Source organism: Myxine glutinosa, chromosome 11 (genome assembly GCF_964187855.1).
Source record: "Myxine glutinosa chromosome 11, kmMyxGlut1.1, whole genome shotgun sequence".
Classification (NCBI taxonomy): domain Eukaryota; kingdom Metazoa; phylum Chordata; class Myxini; order Myxiniformes; family Myxinidae; genus Myxine; species Myxine glutinosa.
The window spans coordinates 466,336-486,951 of NC_136271.1; the positions used below are offsets into that span (position 1 = coordinate 466,336).

Genomic DNA, 20,616 nt, shown 5'->3' on the forward strand with positions numbered 1-20,616 from the left:
TGGTAATAAATGCGCTTTTTTAATGTGTTGAAATGGACAAATATATTTACAACCTTGAAAAAGTGCAAATGAACTGAGTGTGCAGGTAAAAAAAAGAGAAGGAAAACTGCATATGGGTCCTCTCTTCCACAAACCATGCACCGCTCAAAAACCTCCACTAGATAATGAAATCATCAGCTGCTGCATTATTCATGATGGAATCTCTTCCACAAACCATGCACCGCTCAAAAACCTCCACTAGATAGCGCCATCATCAGCTGCTGCATTACTAATGATGGAATCTCTTCCACAAACCATGCACCGCTCAAAAACCTCCACTAGATAGCGCCATTATCAGCTGCTGCATTATTAATGATGGAATCTCTTCCACAAACCATGCACCGCTCAAAAACCTCCACTAGATAGCGCCATCATCAGCTGCTGCATTACTAATTATGGAATCTCTTCCACAAACCATGCACCGCTCAAAAACCTCCACTAGATAGCGCCATCATCAGCTGCTGCATTACTAATTATGGAATCTCTTCCACAAACCATGCACCGCTCAAAAACCTCCACTAGATAGCGCCATTATCAGCTGCTGCATTATTAATGATGGAATCTCTTCCACAAACCATGCACCGCTCAAAAACCTCCACTAGATAATGCCATCATCAGCTGCTGCATTACTAATGATGGAATCTCTTCCACAAAACCATGCACCGCTCAAAAACCTCCACTAGATAATGCCATCATCAGCTGCTGCATTATTAATGATGGAATCTCTTCCACAAACCATGCACCGCTCAAAAACCTCCACTAGATAATGCCATCATCAGCTGCTGCATTATTCATGATGGAATCTCTTCCACAAACCATGCACCGCTCAAAAACCTCCACTAGATAGCGCAATCATCAGCTGCTGCATTATTCATGATGGAATCTCTTCCACAAACCATGCACCGCTCAAAAACCTCCACTAGATAATGCCATCATCAGCTGCTGCATTATTAATGATGGAATCTCTTCCACAAACCATGCACCGCTCAAAAACCTCCACTAGATAATGCCATCATCAGCTGCTGCATTACTAATGATGGAATCTCTTCCACAAAACCATGCACCGCTCAAAAACCTCCACTAGATAATGCCATCATCAGCTGCTGCATTATTCATGATGGAATCTCTTCCACAAACCATGCACCGCTCAAAAACCTCCACTAGATAGCGCAATCATCAGCTGCTGCATTACTAATTATGGAATCTCTTCCACAAACCATGCACCGCTCAAAAACCTCCACTAGATAATGCCATCATCAGCTGCTGCATTACTACCTTCGCAAAAGCGGAAGGTTATGTTTTGATCGCTGTGTATTTATTTGTATGTCTGTGTGTGTGTGTGTGTGTATGTTATTCGCATAACTCAAAAAGTATTCAACCGAATTGCATGAAATTTGGTGGGATGATTGGTTATTGTACTGGACACATTTGATTAGATTTTGGGAGCAATCGGGTCAAAGGTCAAGGTCAAGGTCACGAAAAGGTCAAAATCGTATTTTTACCATAGCGCGGTCAATTTTTATCCAATTGGCATGCAACTAATGCCAAAATGTTCAGAATTCAATGCCCGATCTTGTGATATACGACATGACCCAGTGATGACATTACCCTTGTTAGCGGTTGGGGGTCAAAGGTCAGGGGGGTCACGACCTTGCAAAATGTGCGTTTTTTGTCATAACTCGGTCAATTCTTATCCGATTTGCATGAAATCAGCACCAAACTGTTCACTGTTCTGTTCCCTACACTCCCATGCCAAGTACAGAACAGTAGCTGCGGCGAAGGTATGCGCTCTACCGAGTGCCCGTTCTAGTTCATGATTGAATCTCTTCCACAAACCATGCACCGCTCAAAAACCTCCACGAGATAGCGCCATCATCAGCTGCTGCATTACTAACTAGAACGGGCACTCGGTAGAGCGCATACCTTCGCCGCAGCTACTGTTCTGTACTGTACTAAAATACGATTTTGACCTTTTCGTGACCTTGACCTTGACCTTTGACCCGATTGCTCCCAAAATCTAATCAAATGTGTCCCGTATAATAACCAATCATCCCACCAAATTTCATGCAATTCGGTTGAATACTTTTTGAGTTATGCGAATAACATACACACACACACACACACAGACATACAAATAAATACACAGCGATCAAAACATAACCTTCCGCTTTTGCGAAGGTAATTATGGAATCTCTTCCACAAACCATACACCGCTCAAAAACCTCCACTAGATAATGAAATCATCAGCTGCTGCATTATTAATGATGGAATCTCTTCCACAAACCATGCACTGCTCAAAAACCTCCACTAGATAGCGCCATCATCAGCTGCTGCATTATTAATGATGGAATCTCTTCCACAAACCATGCACCGCTCAAAAACCTCCACTAGTTAATGCCATCATCAGCTGCTGCATTATTAATGATGGAATCTCTTCCACAAACCATGCACCGCTCAAAAACCTCCACTAGATAATGCCATCATCAGCTGCTGCATTATTAATGATGGAATCTCTTCCACAAACCATGCACCGCTCAAAAACCTCCACTAGATAATGCCATCATCAGCTGCTGCATTACTAATGATGGAATCTCTTCCACAAACCATGCACCGCTCAAAAACCTCCACTAGATAATGCCATCATCAGCTGCTGCATTACTAATGATGGAATCTCTTCCACAAACCATACACTGCTCAAAAACCTCCACTAGATAATGCCATCATCAGCTGCTGCATTACTAATGATGGAATCTCTTCCACAAACCATACACTGCTCAAAAACCTCCACTAGATAGCGCCATCATCACCTGCTGCATTACTAATTATGGAATCTCTTCCACAAACCATGCACCGCTCAAAAACCTCCACTAGATAATGCCATCATCAGCTGCTGCATTACTAATGATGGAATCTCTTCCACAAACCATACACTGCTCAAAAACCTCCACTAGATAATGCCATCATCAGCTGCTGCATTATTAATGATGGAATCTCTTCCACAAACCATGCACCGCTCAAAAACCTCCACTAGATAATGCCATCATCAGCTGCTGCATTATTAATGATGGAATCTCTTCCACAAACCATGCACCGCTCAAAAACCTCCACTAGATAGCGCAATCATCACCTGCTGCATTACTAATTATGGAATCTCTTCCACAAACCATGCACCGCTCAAAAACCTCCACTAGATAGCGCCATCATCAGCTGCTGCATTACTAATGATGGAATCTCTTCCACAAACCATACACTGCTCAAAAACCTCCACTAGATAGCGCCATCATCACCTGCTGCATTACTAATGATGGAATCTCTTCCACAAACCATACACTGCTCAAAAACCTCCACTAGATAGCGCCATCATCACCTGCTGCATTACTTATGATGGAATCTCTTCCACAAACCATACACTGCTCAAAAACCTCCACTAGATAACGCCATCATCAGCTGCTGCATTATTAATGATGGAATCTCTTCCACAAACCATGCACCGCTCAAAAACCTCCACAAGATAATGCCATCATCACCTGCTGCATTACTAATGATGGAATCTCTTTCACAAACCATGCACTGCTCAAAAACCTCCACTAGATAACGCCATCATCAGCTGCTGCATTATTAATGATGGAATCTCTTCCACAAACCATGCACCGCTCAAAAACCTCCACTAGATAATGCCATAATCAGCTGCTGCATTACTAATGATGGAATCTCTTCCACAAACCATGCACCGCTCAAAAACCTCCACTAGATAGCGCCATCATCAGCTGCTGCATTATTAATGATGGAATCTCTTCCACAAACCATGCACCGCTCAAAAACCTCCACTAGATAGCGCCATCATCAGCTGCTGCATTACTAATGATGGAATCTCTTCCACAAACCATGCACCGCTCAAAAACCTCCACTAGATAATGCCATCATCAGCTGCTGCATTACTAAGGATGGAATATCTTGCACAAACCATACACTGCTCAATAACCTCAACTAGATAATGCCATCATCAGCTGCTGCATTATTAATGATGGAATCTCTTCCACAAACCATGCACCGCTCAAAAACCTCCACTAGATAGCGCCATCATCAGCTGCTGCATTATTAATGATGGAATCTCTTCCACAAACCATGCACCGCTCAAAAACCTCCACTAGATAGCGCCATCATCAGCTGCTCCATTATTAATGAGGGAATCTCTTCCACAAACCATGCACTGCTCAAAAACCTCCACTAGATAGCGCCATCATCAGCTGCTGCATTACTAATGATGGAATCTCTTCCACAAACCATGCACCGCTCAAAAACCTCCACTAGATAATGCCATCATCAGCTGCTGCATTACTAATGATGGAATCTCTTGCACAAACCATACACTGCTCAAAAACCTCCACTAGATAATGCCATCATCAGCTGCTGCATTATTAATGATGGAATCTCTTCCACAAACCATGCACCGCTCAAAAACCTCCACTAGATAATGCCATCATCAGCTGCTGCATTACTAATGATGGAATCTCTTGCACAAACCATACACTGCTCAAAAACCTCCACTAGATAATGCCATCATCAGCTGCTGCATTACTAATGATGGAATCTCTTCCACAAACCATGCACCGCTCAAAAACCTCCACTAGATAGCGCCATCATCAGCTGCTGCATTATTAATGATGGAATCTCTTCCACAAACCATACACTGCTCAAAAACCTCCACTAGATAGCGCCATCATCACCTGCTGCATTACTTATGATGGAATCTCTTCCACAAACCATACACTGCTCAAAAACCTCCACTAGATAACGCCATCATCAGCTGCTGCATTATTAATGATGGAATCTCTTCCACAAACCATGCACCGCTCAAAAACCTCCACAAGATAATGCCATCATCACCTGCTGCATTACTAATGATGGAATCTCTTTCACAAACCATGCACTGCTCAAAAACCTCCACTAGATAACGCCATCATCAGCTGCTGCATTATTAATGATGGAATCTCTTCCACAAACCATGCACCGCTCAAAAACCTCCACTAGATAATGCCATAATCAGCTGCTGCATTACTAATGATGGAATCTCTTCCACAAACCATGCACCGCTCAAAAACCTCCACTAGATAATGCCATCATCAGCTGCTGCATTACTAATGATGGAATATCTTGCACAAACCATACACTGCTCAATAACCTCCACTAGATAATGCCATCATCAGCTGCTGCATTATTAATGATGGAATCTCTTCCACAAACCATGCACCGCTCAAAAACCTCCACTAGATAGCGCAATCATCAGCTGCTGCATTATTAATGATGGAATCTCTTCCACAAACCATGCACCGCTCAAAAACCTCCACTAGATAGCGCCATCATCAGCTGCTGCATTACTAATGATGGAATCTCTTCCACAAACCATGCACCGCTCAAAAACCTCCACTAGATAATGCCATCATCAGCTGCTGCATTACTAATGATGGAATCTCTTGCACAAACCATACACTGCTCAAAAACCTCCACTAGATAATGCCATCATCAGCTGCTGCATTATTAATGATGGAATCTCTTCCACAAACCATGCACCGCTCAAAAACCTCCACTAGATAATGCCATCATCACCTGCTGCATTACTAATGATGGAATCTCTTCCACAAACCATGCACCGCTCAAAAACCTCCACTAGATAGCGCCATCATCAGCTGCTGCATTACTAATGATGGAATCTCTTCCACAAACCATGCACCGCTCAAAAACCGCCACTAGAAAATGCCATCATCAGCTGCTGCATTATTAATGAGGGAATCTCTTCCACAAACCATGCACCGCTCAAAAACCTCCACTAGATAACGCCATCATCAGCTGCTGCATTATTAATGATGCAATCTCTTCCACAAACCATGCAGCGCTCAAAAACCTCCACTAGATAATGCCATCATCAGCTGCTGCATTATTAATGATGGTGTGGCGGGCACGAAAGCCCACTGGCGTGGTGACATCATTCTGCGCACCAAGTGGGCGGCGGCCACGCCCGAGGGGTAGGCGTGGCCTGAGGATATACACGGGGCGCGCAGCCCGGAGCGCGCTAGTGTTACAGTGAGCTCCTGAAATAAAGACGCTTATAAGTTACCGCTTGTCCGCTTCCTCCTTGCTCGCAAGCAGTGCCGCGTAACGCCGCGCTTTACTGGTGACCCTCGACGTTGGATCTGCCGGAGCGATCCTTCCACACACGACGCCATTGCCATGGCCAACAACGCAATGTCGCTTAAACTTCCCGAATTTTGGGAGGCCCAGGCCGAAGTCTGGTTCGTCCAAGCCGAAGCCCAATTTCAGCTTCGGCGCCTCACCGACGACGACACGCGCTACTGCCAGGTCGTCGCCTCCCTCGGGGCCGGCACGGCCGCTCGAGTTGTGTCAGTCCTTCGCCACCCACCGGACGGCCACAAGTACGAGGCACTCAAGCGGCTACTCCTAGCCAGGTTCGGCCTCACGGACGACGCACGGGCCGACCGCCTCCTGGATCTCCCCGAGCTCGGCGACACGCGCCCGTCGGTCCGAATGGACCATATGCTGTCGCTGTTGGGCGACGAAGCCCCCGGTTCTCTATTCCGGGCGCTTTTCCATCGCCAACTTCCAGCGCAGGTTTGCCTCGCGTTGGCCGGGACCGTGCTAACGGAACCCCGAGCATTGGCCGCCGAGGCGGACAGGTACTTCGCGGCTTCGGACACGCGGGCGAGAGTCGGTGCGGCGGTCACGGACCTCGAGGCTGATGCTGCTGATGATGCTGATCCACAGCATCAGCTTACACAGCATACGCAGCATGCTGATACGCACCTCGTGACCGCCGCCACGGCCCGCCCACCGCCGCGGCAAAAAACCGCCACCGTGGGGAAAACCGTCAACTCCACCGGCCTGGCGGAGCCAGCCGCAATCCTCCAGCTCCACCACCTGGTGCTGGTTCCACGCCAAGTTCGGCCACGAGGCTCGGCAGTGTCATCCACCATGCTCCTTCAAGAGGTCGGGAAACGCCCGGGCCGGCGCTAATGCCGCGCTTTAATGGAATCTCTTCCACAATCCACGCACCGCTCAAAAACCTCCACTAGATAATGCCATCATCAGCTGCTGCATTATTAATGATGGAATCTCTTCCACAAACCATGCACCGCTCAAAAACCTCCACTAGATAATGCCATAATGAGCTGCTGCATTATTAATGAGGGAATCTCTTCCACAAACCATGCACCGCTCAAAAACCTCCACTAGATAGCGCAATCATCAGCTGCTGCATTATTAATGAGGGAATCTCTTCCACAAACCATACACTGCTCAAAAACCTCCACTAGATAATGCCATAATGAGCTGCTGCATTATTAATGAGGGAATCTCTTCCACAAACCATGCACCGCTCAAAAACCTCCACTAGATAATGCCATAATGAGCTGCTGCATTATTAATGAGGGAATCTCTTCCACAAACCATGCACCGCTCAAAAACCTCCACTAGATAGCGCCATCATCACCTGCTGCATTATTAATGAGGGAATCTCTTCAACAAAACCATGCACCGCTCAAAAACCTCCACTAGATAGCGCAATCATCAGCTGCTGCATTATTTATGAGGGAATCTCTTCCACAAACCATGCACCGCTCAAAAACCTCCACTAGATAATGCCATAATGAGCTGCTGCATTATTAATGAGGGAATCTCTTCCACAAACCATGCACCACTCAAAAACCTCCACTAGATAGCGCCATCATCAGCTGCTGCATTATTAATGATGGAATCTCTTCCACAAACCATGCACCGCTCAAAAACCTCCACAAGATAGCGCCATCATCAGCTGCTGCATTATTAATGATGGAATCTCTTCCACAAACCATGCACCGCTCAAAAACCTCCACAAGATAGCGCCATCATCAGCTGCTCCATTATTAATGAGGGAATCTCTTCCACAAACCATGCACCGCTCAAAAACCTCCACTAGATAGCGCCATCATCAGCTGCTCCATTATTAATGAGGGAATCTCTTCCACAAACCATGCACCGCTCAAAAACCTCCACTAGATAGCGCCATCATCAGCTGCTGCATTAATAATGATGGAATCTCTTCCACGATCCTGTAAAGTATCTCGACAAACTACAATCAATTGTCGTACGCGTTTATTCACTCTGCCTATACAGGCCCGATTCACCTCAGCGCCATCCGAGCTCGCGCGTAGTGATACAATGCCGTCACCGTGTAGGGATACCATGCGGTCCCGGTGTAGGGATACAACGGTGATTATTTGCACTTCATACACTTCATACATGACATCCTCCCCTTTAAGTCCAAAATTACCTCGAGCAATACGTGCTAGATTTCAAGATTTGACATTTCAAAAGCAACATTTCCAAAACATGTGAAAATATGTGTGCAAACTATTATGAGAATAATGAAAATACGTGAAAATAGAACATGTGTCACCGTGAAAATAGAACATGTGTCACCGTGAAAAAAAAACATCTTCAAAGATTCAACCGGTCGGGTGCTTTTCTCTCACGCATTGAGCGTCGCGGTGTACCAGTGGATACAGAGTCAGAGGTGATCCCTTTGGGTCGCAGTGTACCAGTGGATACAGAGTCCGAGGTGATTCCTTTGGGTCGCAGTGTACCAGTGGATACAGAGTCCGGGTTGATTCCTTTGGGTCGCGGTGTACCAGTGGATACAGAGTCCGGGTTGATTCCTTTGGTCTCAACGAAGGGTGTAACGTTCGCAGAGGTTTTCGGGGCATCCGAGCCGGCTGGAGCGGCCATGACGATCTCCGGCAGTGGTGGGTCGAACTGTTGTCCTGACTCTGACGATGCTGCAGGCTCTATCGACTCACAGTGACGGTAGGTTATGTGGTCCTGATGTCGACGAATTTCGCGGCCGTCCTGCAGGCGAATCACACAGGACAGTGCACCTGGCTTCTCGATGATGTCCGCCGGTAGCCACGTCGCACCTGCACCAAAATTTCGGGCAAACACTGGATCTCCAATGTTGATACATCGACTGATGGACGACTTATCGTGCACCAACTTTTGATTAAGCTGGCTCTGATAAACGTTTGATGATATGTCTGGTTTGAGATCGTCAAGTGTTGATCTCACGTGTCGTTTCATCAATAACTCAGACGGAGCTGCACCGGTTGTTGATTGTGGCGTGATGCGGTATTTGAACAGGAGACAAGAAAGCTTTGTTTCCAGGGTTCCCTCCTGAAGTTTCTGCAATCCGGATTTGATGATTCCCACGGATCGTTCGGCCAAGCCATTTGAAGCCTGGTGATGTGGGCTGACAAACTTATGTTTGATGCCGTTCCGACGTGTGAACTCGGCAAACTCGGCCCTGGAAAAACACGAACCGTTATCACTCACGATCATCCTGGGCAGACCATGAGTGGCGAAACAGCGTCTGAGTCTTTCGATGACAATGGCTGACGTAGTACCACGTGTCACATAGGCATCAATCCATTTTGTGTGTGCGTCCGTGATGATTAGAATCATGCTGCCGTTAATAGGCCCGGCATAATCGAGATGCAGGCAATGCCACGGTTCGCTGGGCCATTCCCAGGGATGCAGTGGCGCTTTCGCAGGTGTATTCCGGGTGCTCTGGCAGGGGTAACAATGTCGAACATGATGTTCGATATCAGCATCAAGATTCGGCCACCACACATAGTTTCTGGCGAGTGACTTCATCTTCACAATCCCGGGGTGACAGTCATTGATTTCATCCATGACCCTGGAACGCAGATTTTACGGGATCACGACACGACATCCCCAGAGTAGGCAACCATTTTCCATGCTGAGTTCGTTTTTACGTGCTTTAAAAGCTGTAAAATCTGGGTCACCCTCAGGTAGCAAATGCCATCCAAGCTGTACAGCCTGGACAGTTCTGGACAGAACGGGGTCTCGTCGAGTATGAGTGCGGATCTGGCCGGAATCGACAGCACAATCTTCCAGATGATCCAGCAGTGCGATAATGGATCCTGGTGTAGGCGAATCATCAACGGATTCTGGAAGGGGTAACCGACTCATGGCATCTGCATTTGTGATAGACGAACCGGGCTTATAACATATGGTGTAGTCATAAGCAGCGAGAAACAGGGACCAGCGGATGATCCTGGGTGGTAGTGTGTCAGATGTCGCCTTAGTTGGACCAAACAGACTGATCAGTGGCTTGTGATCAGTGCGAATCGTGAAATGATGTCCAATAAGGTACTGGCAAAATTTGCTGACGCCGAAAACGATTCCCAATCCTTCCTTGTCAAGTTGGGAATAGTTCTTCTCTGCCGGGGACAACGTTCTGGATGCAAATGCAACCGGTCTTTCCGTACCATCAGGCATCACGTGTGATAATACACTCCCCACTCCATACCGACAGGCATCGCATGTCAGCACAAGATCCTTCTCTGGATCAAAATGAACGAGAACATTGGACGATTTGAGCAGATCCTTAGAGGTCTGGAATGCTGATTGTTCAGTAGACCCCCAGCTCCAGGAGACTCCTTTCCTCAAAAGCCGATAAAGGGGGCCCAAACGTCGGTCACATTCGGGATGTAACGACCATAGAACTGAAGCAAACCGAGGTATGACTTCAATTCGGTCACGTCTCATGGAGCAGGAGCATCCTTGATAGCTCGGACTTTCTCATCTGTCGGGTGTAGACCCTCAGCATAAATCGTATGACCCAGGTACGTGACTGATGGCACCATAAACTTGCACTTGTCTCGACGCAAACGTAGGCCGGAGTCCGAAATCTTCTTCAGAACTCTCTCCAGGTTTTGTAGATGTTCCGCGTCCGTACGACCAGTACCAGAATATCATCCTGGTAACAAACGACGTTGCGTTCGGCGGCAAACAAACTGTCCATGACACGCTGATAAATTCCAGGTGCAGATTTCACTCCAAAACTGAGTCGGTGGTACCTGTACAACCCACGATGCATGTTGATGGTAAGATACTGTTTCAAATTCTCGTCCAAGCAGAGCTGTAGATAGGCGGATTTGAGATCGAGTTTCGTAAAGGTCTTGCCTCCCGTGAGACGAGCATAGAGGTCTTCGATCCTCGGGATTGGATATTTATCCAATGAAGAACACTTGTTCACGGTCATTTTATAATCTCCACATATGCGGATGGACTGGTCCGATTTTATGACCGGAATGATGGGCGCCGCCCATTCGGCATACTGGATTTGCTCGATGATCCCCAGCTTTTCAAGATGATCCAGTTCCTTGTCAATCCGCTCCCGCAGGGCGAAAGGGCCTGGGCGAGCCCTGCAAAATATAGGATTGGCATCCCGGTCAACCCTGAGTTTAGCAGTATGTCCTTTCAAGGTTCCAAGCTCATCCTTGAAGACATCCGGGTACGTATCCAGCACATTTTTGAGTGTGTATGCTGCGGTAGGAGAAATGTTGGCTGCCCGGAGTTGATGAATGCTTTCCCACTTCAGTCGAATTATGCTCAACCAGTTCCTACCGAGTAAGGAAGGGCCCTTTCCAGGAATGACGATCAGGGGTAGGTGAAACTCACGGTTATCGTAGCCCACCGTGACGTCACATGTACCGCAGGGAACAATCTTCTCACCTGTATAGGTGGAGAGTCCATAGGTAGTAGGTTTCAGATGGGGTCGGTCAGCATCACTCCACAGGTTTGTGAAAACAGCATGGCTGATGAGCGAGACGGCCGCACCAGTGTCGACCTCCATTTGCAATGGTCGATTGTTGACGACAACATTGGCAAGAAGAGGGTCCCGCCTATGGTGAGAATCGATATGAAGCAGGTCATACGATTCTGAGTTGTCGGAAACAGAGCTCACCTGGTCAAGCTCATGTTCCTCCGAACCGATAAACTGATGAATCTTGTCAGCAGCTTTTCCTTTTCCCGATTTGCGAGTGATGCAAGCTGGAGCAATATGGCCAGTTTTCGAACAGAAATGGCAGGTTACATCTTTGAACCGACACGTCTCCGGAGGGTGCTTTCCGTTGCACCGAAAACATTTGTTGTGGGTTTGAGACTGCACTGACTTCTGACGAAGAGACTTGTTCCAACGTTTTGGCTGAACATGATCCAACCGATTCACAGCAGGGCTGGTACCAGATGAGCGAATGGCACCGATGCTTGTAGCGTTGAGTTCAGCACTTTCCATGGAAATGGCGGTGTCTCTGGCATTTTGGAACGTCAGTCTTCTCTCCGCAAGCAGGCATCTACGAGTGCGGTCATCGGACATGCCAACCACCAGCAAATCACGGAGCATGTCATCAATCATGTCCCCAAACTCACACAGATGTGACAGTTTTTTTAGGTGTGCAATGAAGTCTGCGATCGACTGACCTCGCTGCTGTCTGCACTAGACTGCCAGGTGTTCCAATTTTTCATTTCATTTCGTGACCTGAAAATCGGGTGGGCATCAAATTGGCATGATAATATAGAAAAAATTAAGAAATAATGTTCATGACTTTTCACAAGTCAGATTCTGGTACGTTAGTCTGTAATATAATGTTGAAATGTATAATTTTATTTCCAAAATCTCCGTTTAGCCTCGAATGCATTTCGATGTATTGACCAATGAGGATCGTGCTTATTCGCGCTACGAACGCTGTCTGGGCTTCCGGCTGCGAGTAAACAAAATGGCGGCCTCCAGTAGCAGCGACGGTGACGAGGGTGGGAGCGAGAAACGCTGTTATATGTGCATTTCTCCGGCCAAAAGATCAAGTTTAATACCTTTTAGTGATATAACATGGCCGCGATATTTGCAATTTGTTCTTACGTGGCAGAATTTAGAAGGTGATCAAGCTGAAATTGCGAGAAATTTCGTGAAGAACCACGCTGACGAATTCGGCGAACGTGGCAACAGTATGGTAACAATACCTGCTATAGCTATACCGCATGATGCAGCGTTTCATCAAGTGTGTTATTCACGATTTACCGATAAACAACGAGTGAGCAGGGTGCAAAGCAGCATGAAAAAGAGAGAAGAAAATGCAGCCTATACTGGTAGGTTGAATAACTTGAATAATAAATCATGACAATGCTTCAAAACTTAGTTTGATTTTTTTTTTTGTGAGGTATATGTAAAATGATTTTGTGTGTAGTCGAACGATTTTGAATTGAAGGAACTGTCCAATATTTATGCAAGGAGGTAGGGCCGAGGTGAAACAAATAAATTTTTAAAAGGAAGTCTGAGGAAGGGGGGGGGGGGGAGGGAATCTAGTCGGGCTAACCATGACTTGAGGTCTAGACATTTTAAACTCACATAATTTTAATTGTTTTCTTTTATGTGTATTTATTGCAGCTTCAACATGCAACGACATCAACGTCAACATTGACAAGATGCATAAAGGCCCACAACCAGTCAGGAAACGTGCTCTACGCTCCAGCTTAGGCAAGCCCAAATGTTCAGCCAGATCCCAATATGTGTTGCCTAATATATGCATCCTTTGTCAGAAAGAGAGAACAATCAATACAGGCAAAAGGGGCCGAAGAAAAGAGCCTCTAACAAGGTGCTCAACAATTGAGGCACCAAGACTGCAGCAAGCTGCTAAAGACAACAACAATACAAACCTGCTGCTTCAAATTCAAGACCGCGATTGTGTTGCGATAGAGGTAAAATACCATGGTCGCTGCTACAAGGAGTATACCCGGTATTTAGGCAAGCTAGCAACAACACCTAATGCAGAGCAACAAGGAGACTCCAACTACTCAGAAGCATACACATTATTTTGTGCAACAGTCAAGGATCTTATAATAGACAACAAGGAAATCTACAGACTGAAACGACTTAATGACATGTTCATGAAACAAATCAAAGCAACACACGGAATAGAATCAAACTACAAAAGTGGCTTTCTCAAGACAAGACTGATGAAAACATTTCCACAACTATGCTTTCTAACCCCGTATATGCGCTGCCAAGGACACCTTGTGTATGTTAATGACATCTCCACTGAAGTGCTGGTTGAAGAAAAGAAAGTGTTGCAAGAAACCATGCATGGTTCAGGTGATGACACAACAGAGACAGAACAAACATCCGACTCTGAACCAACCCCACCAAAGCAACCTGGGTATACTGAGAATAACCTTAGAGAACACTACTTCACTGCGCTACAATTGAGAAATGCAATAGATGAGATCAAGCCAAATATGCCATGGCCCCCAACCTCTGAGCACCTGACAACAAATGCCGCAGAAGCAATTGTACCTGCCTGTCTCTATAACTTTATTGCATGGATGGTGGGAGTGTCAGACGAACCTGATTCTGATGAGTTTGTAAAGATAGAATCTACAATACATAGAAGAATTCTCACAATTGCACAGGACATCATATACCTCCAATCAAAGGGAAGGAAACAGATGCCCAAACATTTGTCACTTGCAATGACAGTACGTCATCTCTCAGGTTCAGCCCAATTAATCAGCCTACTGAACGGGTTTGGTTACTGGGTCTCAAACTCTGTCGTCTTAAATCATGACACTGCACTGGCTAACCAAGAACTACATCGTGGAGAGGATGCTCTTCCATCAATCATTCAGGCGGGCAAGCATGTCACACTCGTATGGGACAATAATGACTTCGGGGAGGAGACATTGTCTGGGCATGGAACAACGCACAATACCAATGGGATTATAATACAGCGACCAAGTCAATCCCATGAAGTAGTACAACCAGCACCAGTCACTACAGTTAAGAGGACGCGGGAGAGATCGATGCAGCCACCTGCAGTGAACCTTGCCACATATTATGGAGGGAAAAACGAAGGACCCGCTCCATTCGCAACCAGCGTTCCATTGGATCGAGCAACGTACTTCCCATTACTCCAGCACCCTAAGACGATAGACCTAGCATACCACATCACCAAGTACAACATTGACGGGACTCTGCCATCTTGGACAGGATTCAACCAACTACTGTCTTGTGTTGAAGTTCCACCAAAGAGCGTGATAGGGTATCTCCCTGTCATTGATGCCACTCCGACTGAAATGAATACGGTACTAACAATACTGCAGAGAAGTGTTCAGATCGCCGACAAGTTACAGTTGGAAGCAGTCGTCATTGTCGTTGACCAAGCCATCTATTGCAAGGCACAGCTCATTAGATGGAAGAATGCACAGTTCATGAAGAGACTGGTAATTCGACTTGGGGCATTCCACACTGCAATGTCCTTTCTTGGCTGTATTGGAAAGAGATTTCGAGAAGGTGGTCTCCAAGACATCCTGGTTGAGTCAGAGATTGTTGCAGTGGGGTCTGTGAATGGAGTGTTCAGCGGCAAGCATTACAACAGGGCAGTTCGAGCCCATAAGCTGATGTCAGACGCGATGCAGCAGATGCTCCTGGATGCATATTTTGAATCTATTCCAGAACATGAAGCGGGTAGAGTGAAGGAACTTTTGTCAAACTTAGCTGAAGCTTTCCCACATCCAAACTACCATGTCATTCTCAACAGTGACAAGTTCAAAGACTTCAAAACCTCCTTTGACAAATTCTTAGAAGCAAGTGACACCAAACCAACATTTCGCTTCTGGAGTTCATACATTGAGAGGGTGGAGCTTCTCTAGCCCATCTCGAGTTTATCATGACGTCAATGCGCACTGGTTCGCTTGTATGCCGCGTAATTGTCTTTGATGGGTTAAAATATCACCCCTTACACACTTATTGGACCTATTAACAGTTTCAAAATAGCATTGGTAAACCACCATGGATCGTAGTAGCAACACCAATCACAAATATTGTACAAAAATTTAAAATTATGCAGGTTTTAAGGTCCAAAAACATGACTTTCTGATAAATGCATCAACAGCATGTTATTTTACCAAGTCGTTAAAACAACATTTTTACTACTTTTGGGGGTCTGAATTAATAAATATTGCTGCCAACACCAATGTGAACATGACATCATATAGTTTGTGTTGTTTTTTTACTGTGTAAATGGGTATTTCAAATGTAACATACAATTGGTGTATACTGGTGTTTTGGGGCAGCGGTTCTCGGTAACGTACCACGATATCGCTTGTGAAAAAAAACAAGATGTTTTGGAGGTATTAAGGCTTCATCCCACACCCTTCTTGCCAAATCCCTAGGTTCAGGTCATGAAATCAAAAAAAAAAATAGATATCCACCCTATGGCCCTGTGTCTGCACATGTAAAAATTAAACCGACACAGGATGACTGAAGGAGATGGATTGCAATGTTCCTTCAAAGCGGCCTTGAGCTCTGCATACGTGAGCTCTTGGATTGTCCGAGGCCGAATCAGGTTTTTAACGAGTGTGAACGTCTCACCTCCGCAAACGGACAGGAAGACGGCCTTCATCCGGGCTTCGTTCGCGATGCCGTTCGCCTCGAAGTAAAAAGACAACCGCTCAGAATACGTGTCAAAATCCCCCTCATGAGGGTCGAATTCATTGATATGGCCGAAAGAAGTCATGGTCTAGATGTTTATCCTCGTCGCCATGTAAAGTATCTCGACAAACTACAATCAATTGTCGTACGCGTTTATTCACTCTGCCTATACAGGCCCGATTCAACTCAGCGCCATCCGAGCTAGCGCGTAGTGATACAATACAATGCCGTCACTGTGTAGTGATACCATGCGGTCCCGGTGTAGGGATACAACGGTGATTATTTGCACTTCATACACTTCATACATGACAGATCCATACAGCGCTCAAAAACCTCCACGAGATAACGCCATCATCAGCTGCTGCATTATTAATGATGGAATTTTTTCCACGATCCACGCACCGCTCAAAAACCTCCACGAGATAATGCCATCATCAGCTGCTGCATTATTAATAATGGAATCACTTCCACAAACCATGCACCGCTCAAAAACCTCCACTAGATAATGCCATCATCAGCTGCTGCGTTATTAATGATGGAATCACCTCCACAAACCATACACCGCTCAAAAACCTCCAGGAGATAGCGCCATCATCAGCTGCTGCGTTATTAATGATGGAATCACCTCCACAAACCATACACCGCTCAAAAACCTCCACGAGATAATACCATCATCAGCTGCTGCATTATTAATGATGGAATCACCTCCACAAACCATACACCGCTCAAAAACCTCCAGGAGATAACGCCATCATCAGCTGCTGCGTTATTAATGATGGAATCACCTCCACAAACCATACACCGCTCAAAAACCTCCACTAGATAATGCCATCATCATTGCTGCATTATTAATGATGGAATCTCTTCCACGATCCACGCACCACTCAAAAACCCCCACTAGATAATACCATCATCAGCTACTGCATTATTAATGATGGAATCACCTCCACAAACCATACACCGCTCAAAATCCTCCACTAGATTAATAGCTGGCGAAGCCGGTGTTGTGAATGAACGCGTACGTATTATGTTGAAAAACCAGATTTTGCTGGATCCTTTGAGAATTCCAAGCTTTGACACACCAAATCACTCAATGGAGGCCGCTAACTTGCGGATGCGGAAGTATGCATAAACAATTGCGAAAAAGTTCAATAGGAGTTTGTTTCACCCGTATTTTTTTGATTCACAATCCTATGCACTTCTAATTTGAAATTAAAATACTTTAAGACCAACCTCGTTCCCCGGGCCCCGGTTATCTTCAACGAAAATCGTCACGAAACACCGGAACCAATGAGATTCGAGCATTTGAAAAAATATTTCAAAAAAGCTTATTACCGGTACCGCGTTTCGGAGGCTGAAAATGGCGTTAAATATTCTAAAATTGATGAAGAATTATTTTTTAGAAATCTCGTGGCCGTAGGGGGTAGTTTTTCACAGCCGAAATATCCAAAGTTGAGACGAAATTCACCGAATTAATCAAGAAGGAAATGTTATAAATTTTAATCTCATCCAGAATGCAAATGGTGTCATTTTGAACTAGGTACGGTACCTACTGTCATGAAGTAAGATGGTTCCATCCGAGGGATGTCCTCAATCTCCGAAACGTTACTCATGATGCTATTCCGACGCTGACCGCGTGGGGAGGATTTACAGTCACGTGAAAAAGTAAGTACATCCCATGTAAAGTTTTGACTTTTTCAACATATTTCAACATACAGCTATTTGATCTTCATTACAACAATATTGATAGATAAAGGTGATATAATATAACAAATATCATGAAACATTTACATTTTGTAGTCCATTGTATAATTTAAATAAACATCAATGCAAATTTCACATGTGGAAAAAGTAAGTACACCCCTACATTTATCACGACTTCAAATACCTAAAATTAGAATCAGGTGCACCAGCTCAGGTGCAAATGATGAGAACATCGTTAGGGAGGATCTTGGAGGAACCTGTCTTATTTAAACCTGACATTTAGTTTTGTTTGCTCTTTGTTGTTGAAGTGTGCGGCATCACCATGCCTACATCAAAAGAGCTCTCTGAGGCCTTCAGAAAGAAGGTTATAGATGCCTACGAGTCTGGGAAGGGATTTAAAAAGATCTCCAAACAATTTGAAATCAATCATTCGACTGTCCAGAAGATCATCTACAAGTGGAGAAGATTCCAAACAACTGCCAACTTGTTCAGGCCAGGCCGCCCCAGCAAGTTCGGCCTGAGAGCAGACCGCAAGATGCTGAAAGAAGTCTCTAAGAACCCCAGAATGTCATAACGGGACTTACAGGCAGCTCTTGCCACTGTTGATGTCAAAGTGCACGAGTCTACCATTAGAAAGCGGCTGCACAAATTTGATCTACATGGAAGGTGTGCCAGGAGGAAACCTTTGCTCTCCAGAAAGAACATCAGAGCAAGACTAAAGTTTGCCAATGAACACCGAGGCAAAGACCAGCACTTCTGGAACAATGTGCTCTGGACAGATGAGTCAAAGGTAGAGCTATTTGGCCACAGAACCAGAAGACATGTTTGGCGAAAACCAAAGACAGCATTCGACCACAAGAACCCGATACCAACTGTAAAGCATGGTGGTGGAAATATTATGGTTTGGGGCACCTTTGCTGCACCAGGGCCTGGGCAGCTCACCATCATAGAATCCACTATGAATTCTTCATTGTACCAGAGGGTGCTTGAGGATAATGTGAGGCCATCTGTCGAAAAGTTAGAGCTCAACTGAAGGTGGACCTTGCAACATGACAATGACCCTAAACATACCAGTAAATCCACCAAGAAATGGCCGAAAAAGAAAGAAATGGAGGGTTCTGGAATGGCCAAGTCAAATCCCGTATCTAAATCCCATCGTGATGTTGTGGGGATTTGAAACGAGCTGTTCATGCAAGAAACCCCTCAAACATCGCACAGCTGAAAGAATTCTGCATGGAGTGGGCAAAAATTTCTCCCAGTCGATGTCAGAGACTGGTAGACAGTTATAAGAAACGCCTACTTGAGGTTGTTTCTGCCAAAGGGGGCAATACCACCTATTAGAGCCAAGGGTGTACTTACTTTTTCCACATGCGAAATTTGCATTGATCTTTATTTAAATTATACAATGGACTACAAAATGTAAATGTTTCATGATATTTGTTATATTATATCACCTTTATCTATCAATATTGTTGAAATGAAGATCAAATAGCTGTATACTGAAATATGTTGAAAAAGTCAAAACTTTACATGGGGTGTACTTACTTTTTCACGTGACTGTATATACCAGCTCTGAGTAAGGATGGGTCATTCCGCTCTCTTGTGTCTTCGAGTTGGTAAGATTGTTGCAAGATCTGTGTTACATTTGCTAATATCTCTGCAATGGCGTAATGGTAATGAAAGTGGCCAGAGATGCTTGCTTAATAGCTTTTGTGTTTTCTTTGTGGATCAGTCGCATTCAAGTGAATAAAAGCTCACAGCTTGGAGTTTTGGTGGACCGTCTCGTTTCGTTTCACCACATTTTTATTCACTTGAATTCTACGGTTGGAGCCATGGAGAAGCTGCTCCGCCTGGAGGTATTCTCGGGCGACCCTCAGGCTACGAACGCCGCAGACCAATGGGAATATTGGCACAACTCTCTTCTGCACTACACGGCGGCGGTTCTGGATCTCACCGAGGCACAGCGGCTATCGGTTCTGACCTGTCATGTCAGCCTCCCGGTCTACGGGTACATATCCCACTGTACCACCTACGATGCGGCAGTGGCGACGCTGCATGGCATATATGTCCGGCAACGAAGTGCATTGTATGGACGACACATGTTGGCTACCCGACGCCAGGAAGCTTCGGAGAGCCAGGAGCACTACATCCAGGAGCTGATACGCCTGGGGAAAGGTTGTCTGATGGAGGCTCGAACCGCCGCGGAGGCGACCGACGACTTGATGCGGGATGCGTTTGTTGCTGGTATCTCGTCGCTGGCCATCAGACTCCGTTTGCTGGAGGAAACCACATTGACCTTCCAACAAGCGTGCGACAAAGCACACATTCTACAGCTGGAAGCGTCCCGCGCGGAGGCATACGGTGGACCCGATCTCACAGGGGGGGCCGCTGCCGCGGCACGGCCGGAGTCAACCGCATCGCCAGAATGGTCTCTCGTGGAATCTCCAGACGACGCTCTGGCACCGATCGCTGGAGACGATGGGAATCCGAACGCCGCAGCTGCGAACTCTGCGGAGAATGCCAAATGTTATTTTTGT

General features: G+C 45.8%; 1 protein-coding gene across 2 annotated transcripts in view; it reads right to left on the reverse strand.

Annotated features, from left to right (window-relative positions):
* The window catches only part of LOC137417753 (alpha-soluble NSF attachment protein-like), a 323,838-nt gene that overhangs the window by 299,514 nt on the left and 3,708 nt on the right, over nucleotides 1-20,616 (reverse strand). The window contains exon 1 of one of the 2 annotated variants that reach the window (XM_078786324.1): nucleotides 16,316-16,614. The exons of the other annotated variant lie outside the window; for it this stretch is intronic. The gene's annotated coding sequence lies outside the window, so the exon portion shown is untranslated. Of the gene's footprint in view, nucleotides 1-16,315; nucleotides 16,615-20,616 lie in introns of those variants that run through there. 2 annotated transcript variants of the gene reach the window in all.